This window comes from Podarcis bocagei (genome assembly GCF_964188305.1).
Source record: "Podarcis bocagei genome assembly, chromosome: Z".
Lineage (NCBI taxonomy): Eukaryota > Metazoa > Chordata > Lepidosauria > Squamata > Lacertidae > Podarcis > Podarcis bocagei.
The window spans coordinates 26,921,146-26,927,233 of record NC_138140.1 but is presented as its reverse complement, the minus strand read 5'-3'; the positions used below and the strand labels follow the sequence as shown (position 1 = coordinate 26,927,233).

The window sequence follows — 6,088 nt, the reverse complement described above, 5'->3', positions numbered from 1 at the left end:
ACTTGGATGGCTTTAAAAGAGGATCAGACAACTTCATGGAGGAAAGGGCTCTCCATGTCTCCTAGTCACAATGGCTATGCTCTACTTCCACAGTCAGAGGCAATGATGCTCCTCAATTCTGGTTGCTGGAAACCACAGGAGAGAAGACTGCTATTGTGCCTATGTCCTGCTTGCAGGCTTCCCATGGGCAGCTGGTTGGCCACTATGAGAACAGGATGTTGGACTGGACTGGCCAACGACCTGATCCAGCAGGTTCTTCTTATGCTCTTAAACAGTATGTAGACTTGTTAAATAAAATATGTAACAATAAAATATGTTCAAAGTGACAGCAGGGTTTTCCATTCTTTATTGGTCCTAGCATGCCGTGTTGCATGCTAAGATCTTCTCATGCCCCAAGCATGGTCAAAGTAATCCAGGAAATGATGCAAGCCTACATATCTACTCAGAAGCAAATCCCATTGAGCTCAATGGGGCTTACTCCCAGGTCAGTAGATTGCAGCCACTTTCTCTGGTATAACACATAATTCATCTTAATATTATTAGGTTCAGGTTGCATGTCTGCAAAATGGCTCATTCTCCCCTTGTAGTTAGTGAGACTCACTACCTGGTGAGCGAGTACAACAAGATGGGAGGGACGGGACGCAGTTTTCTTGCTATGCACCGGATTGCAAAGAGCGCACCCTCCAGCCACCTGCCCTGGCGCTCTTCGCCTCTGGATGTCAGCCCTGCCTCAAAACCCGGCTCCTTCCTTCGGGCAGCTGGTTGAGAGCGGCGGGTGAATTGCCTGCCTTGCGGCGAGATGATGAATAGGGGAGTGACCCCTTTTCCTCCACCCGGCTGAGCTCTCATTGAGTGGAGGAAGGGGAAGGGTTTCACTTCCGCCTGGTTGCAGGAATCAAGCCCCCCCCCCCATATATTAGAATAATCCCAATAGATCATCTCCTCACCCCCCCTCCCAGTCAAAAGGAGAAAACATCCCCCTCCCCAGCCGTTCCTATGCGCAATGGAAAGCAGACGGGGCCTTAGACGTTTCCCCGTCCCGCCCTCCGCAAGCCAAGCCCTTGAGCATCCTTTCTCTCTTCTCCCTCCAGGAGGCATCTTCGCGGTGCTCTCCGTTCATCAGCGCCAGGGAGGGCCGACCGGTGTTTTCCCCCAGCGCGGAAGAGGCGAGAGAGAAGGTCTGTAACATTGGAAAAAGGGGTGGATGATGCGTTGGTTGCTGGCGATGGTGCCTCTGTTTACCTAGCTGGCTCGCTCTCTCTTTGCAAGGGGCTACTGTCTTTGCGCGTGCCTGAGCCTCCCTGTGAAACAACACTTGGTTTGAAACAAAGCAAAACAAACAAACAACAAACCTGCACGGATGCCAATCAAACAGCAAGCCAAGGCTGTTAATATCTGCTCTGTAAGAGAGCCTGTCTCAACTCCCTCTGCAGTCCATAAGAGAGAAGAAGAAGAAGAAGAGTTTGGATTTGATATCCCGCCTTTCACTCCCTTTAAGGAGTCTCAAAGCGGCTAACATTCTCCTTTCCCTTCCTCCCCCGCAACAAACACTCTGTGAGGTGAGTGGGGCTGAGAGACTTCAAGGAACTGTGACTGGCCCAAGGTCACCCAGCAGCTGCATGTGGAGGAGCGGAGACGCGAACCCGGTTCCCCAGATTAGGAGTCTACCGCTCTTAACCACTACACCACACCCCTGGCCAATTTCATCCACTTTGATCAAGTGCAAAATGTTTCCCCACTTTCTCCAGGTGGCATTGCTCACAGGTGGGCAGCCTGGCCCTGTACACACTTACTCGGAAGTAAGTTTCCCTGTGTTCTGTTAGTCATTTCCTCCTGCGAAGAGTACATAGGACTGCAGCCAAGCAGCACAATTCTGACCAAGATACAGTGGTACCTCGGGTTAAGTACTTAATTCGTTCCAGAGGTCCGTTCTTAACCTGAAGCACCACTTTAGCTAATGGGGCCTCCTGCTGCTGCCGCACCACAGGAGCACAATTTCTGTTCTCATCCTGAAGCAAAGTTCTTAACCCGAGGTACTATTTCTGGGTTAGTGGAGTCTGTAACCTGAAGCATATGTAACCTGAAGCGTATGTAACCCGAGGTACCACTGTATTCAATTATATCCCACTGAATTAAATGACGCCCAAGTAAATATGCCCCGGGATCATGGACCTCAGTCCCTTGTGTAGACACATCTGATGCATGTTTTCCTTGGAAAGAAAACCATCCTAAATTATGTGGAGTTCACCCACTGAATATTTATATGCTGCTGTATCATGAAGTTTTATTACAGCGGTTACAACACCATAAAATATAAAAACATAAAACCAAAAGTTGAAAACAAGTTAAAAGCAAAAATAAATTAAAGCCAAATATCAATAGACCATTGTGGGGGATGTACTCTTAGTTGCCTGCATAAGCCAGGCAAAACAAAAGCATTTTCAGCAGGCATTTAAAAGTTGGCACAGAAGGCACCTGCTGAATAAGGCAGCCTCCCCTGTTTCTATTTAATTCAGCCTTTCATTCATAACCATGAAGACTGGAATCTTACTTCTTCTTTTTAAGAGAAGGAGCCATAGCTCAGAGCATCTGTTTTGCACACAGAGGGTCCCATGTTCAATCCCCAGTATCTCCAGGTGAGGCTAGGAGACACTCCCTTTGTGAAATCCTGGAGAGCCACTGCGAGTCAGTGTAGACAATACCGAGCTAGGTGGAACTATGAAGACCTTATCACATAGGTCAGTGTAAGACCTATGTCAGCAGCTTCCTATGTTTCTACGGGAGCAACCTTACTTGCTGGAGATACTGTGGTGCTACATCATGTGTACATACACGACAGGAGTTAAGCACCACCAGTGCTGCAAGTACAGTTAAAAATGGTTTTGAATTACATGCTGCTTGAATCGGTGCTTAAGTACCAATTGAGGGTTAAGGTCCATGCATCTGATGGACTCTCACCCATGAAAGCCTGTGCAATGGTCAAATTTATTAGTTTTTAAAGTGCCATGAAGTTCCTTCTTGTTGTTTTTTTAGCAACAGACTCTCATGGCTAGCTCTCTGGAATCTCTTCATGAAGTAAGCTAGCGTGTCAGGGAGAAAGCTACTGTGATCCTTACCTTACAGTCCTTATAGTGTGTGAATTTTTATGTAGGAGAGCATTCCATTATGTGCTTGCCTACTTTGCATACTAACATGGTACGATCCTGGGAGGGCTGTACTAAGTGTTTGTTTTCTCCTGAATGCATGCACGTGTGTCTTTTTGTGTGCTGAGATTTGAAGTTCTGCACAGGAAACTGTGTGCCAATTGCAAGTGCCTGTGTTTCATCATATGAATATGTATACTTATGTCACACATGTGTTCACTTCAGCAGCAAAATGGGCATTTTATTTTATTTTATTCACTTGCAGTATTGCCTTATCCCATATATGCCCACCCGACAGATTCAATCTGTGAAACTACAGCTGCTACATAATAGTCTTCCTTTACTTGTAAGAAATCAATCTTTCAGTGTAGCTGCACCTACAATTTCACTTTGGAACTCCCTGCCTATTGACATCAGGCATATGCCTTCGCTCTTTTTCAGTGCCTGTTTTTTAAAAAAAAATGTTTAGGCAATCCTAGCCAGACACATAAAAATAATATATACACTATTTCTTTTTAGCTATTATAACTCTATGTGGAAGGTGGGGCAAACACCCCCTTTTGTTGCTGCTTTTGTTAAACAACTTGGAATCAGAATCCCTTCTGATCTACTGCAAATCACTCAGAGGTCTACCAGTAGATCCTGATTTACATTTTGCCCACTTCTGCAAATAAGAGAAATGAGTGCATTGGATACTGAGCAATGATCCACATCACTGTCCCCAGACTAGTCATACTGGCAGGCCTCAAAGCTATTAAAATTGCCCAGCAAGCACATTGGACTTTTCTTAAAATTTGTCTCCCCTGAAAGCCATTGAAGGCTTGCTGAGTTAAATCGATATCTGTCATGGACACAGAATAAATGACATAACTGAGGAAACACAAGAAGTGTGTGTCAGAGTGAGAAATATTATATAGAAATCTTCTAATAGAATCTGCAGGCTCTCCTTTATGATTCATGTCTCTAGCTTTTCCTTGGTCAGGGCATGACTTGGCCACAGTACTCCATGCTCTGGTAACTTCCAGACTGGATTATTGCAATGTGCTCTATGTGGGATTGTCCTTGAAGATGGGTCAGAAATTTCACCTGGTCCAAAATGTGGTGACTTTGGTTGCCCTGGGTTTCCTATAAACCCTGTTCTCAAACAGCTGCTTTTGCTGAGAGTTTGTTTCCTGACCCAATTCAAGGTGATCTGTTTAATGTTCTAAACAACTTGGGCTCCAGATATCTGAAGGACTGTCTCCTTTCCTATAGATACTCCTTTCCCAGATCAGCAGAGGGGACCCTCTTGGCTGTTCCACCTCCCTCAGAGGATTGCCGTGGGGTGTGTGTGTGTGTGTGTGTGTGAGGCTTGCTTGGTAGATGGCAAGCAAGATGCTATGGTAGCACCTAAGTAGTGAAGATCTTCCCCCATTGAGGTGTGCCTGGCTTCTTCACTATGCAGCTTTTGCATGCTGAAGATATACCTCTTTACCCTTGAGTCCTGAGATGTGTTTTTAGCCTACTCCTGTGATTGCAATTTGTTTTAACAGTTTTCAACCCTGAATTTTACATTGTTGTAACCTGTACTAGGACCTGCTAGTGAGGGGTAGGTAATATAATTAAAGACGTTAACTACTACTACTACTAATAATAATAATAATAATTTGGGTGGCTGCTCTTACTTTGTAAAGAAGATAGAGTTTTTTAAAGAGAGAAATTCTCAGCTTTGTTGAGATTTAGTTCAAGATACAGAGTAAGGTAATAAAAGTATTATCAAAGGTTTAAACTCTTGCTGATGGTATTATAAGCCCCAAACAACTTGGGACCAGTCTATTTAAGGAACTGCCTTATCCTGCACGTGCCTGTCAGATCATAGCAGTCTTCAAGAGAAGCAGATTTGACCAGGCCACATACCCCTGAGGTCCCTTTCATGACCACCTGCAGACGGGCTTTTCTCCAGCACCTATTTTGTGAAATTCAGACACATGGCAATCACCTCAATGCTATGCCTTAGATCAGGGTTAGGGCACATTTTTCAGCCCAAGGCTTGCATTCCCTTACAGTCAACATTCTAGGGACCATAGGCCAGTGCTGGGAAGGGCCAGAAGCAAAAGTGGGCAGGGCAGTGAATGTTAATTTTACCTTTGTATAGTAGGCTAGTTTCTACACATACTTACACACCCTTCTCTACCCTCTGTCCAGGAGAGCAAGGTCATCAGAGTTCAAGGACACATTCTAGCCCAGGAAGGTGCGAAGCAGGGCTGGGCAAAGTCCCATGGACCAGATAAAGGGACCTGGAGGGTCACCCCCTGGGGCTGAGTTAGATGCTTGCACAAAACTTTGCATTAATGCAGGCTTACCCTGTACCTAGATATGTTGTCTGTACTATTGCTTTACTATTTTCCTGCATTTTAGTTGCATTTTTTCATTAGAAGTATAAAAATTCCTCTATTTCGGTACCGTATAGAAATTGAGCATTGTGATTGCATTTTAGTTTTCATTTATTTGTTGCAAATCTTTCAGAGATATTTGTTGTTACCTTATTGCTGCACTTCTCTATTGATGCTCTTGACATTCATAATGGTCAGTGATTGTTGGAAGCTTGGGTGAAGTGCTGTTGGCAGGTATGGTCTGGTGTCCCTGAGATCTGGTGCAATGAATTAACTCATTGAGAGAGGTTCCAGCTAGCTACTCAGCTTGCTACCTTTTTCTCTGTAAATGCCCTCCAGCTTCCCCACTTTTATTTCATTTGATTACCCAAGATCTAGACCACAGGCTTCTTACTTTCCTTCTCAGCCAACAAAAGCTGGGGAGGGGGGCTTCAACTTTTGTAGCTAAATGCTGCTCCTAAGCAGCTTATGGTGAGAGCCTGGCTTAAGCTTCAACGAATGTTAAGAATGAGCTATAAATTGCAGATCTCATCATGCTAGTATATATGTAGAGAGACAAAGCTGAAGATCTCT

The 6,088-nt window shown here is 44.8% G+C and overlaps 1 long non-coding RNA gene across 1 annotated transcript; it reads right to left on the bottom strand.

Moving 5' to 3' along the window:
* Window positions 1–331: 331 nt before the first annotated feature.
* On the bottom strand, window positions 332–2,651 carry LOC308578826. The gene is made up of 2 exons (XR_014004147.1): window positions 2,552–2,651; window positions 332–1,301 (listed from the first exon to the last, which is right to left on the bottom strand). It is a non-coding gene; the product is annotated as an uncharacterized lncRNA (long non-coding RNA).
* Window positions 2,652–6,088: the final 3,437 nt, after the last annotated feature.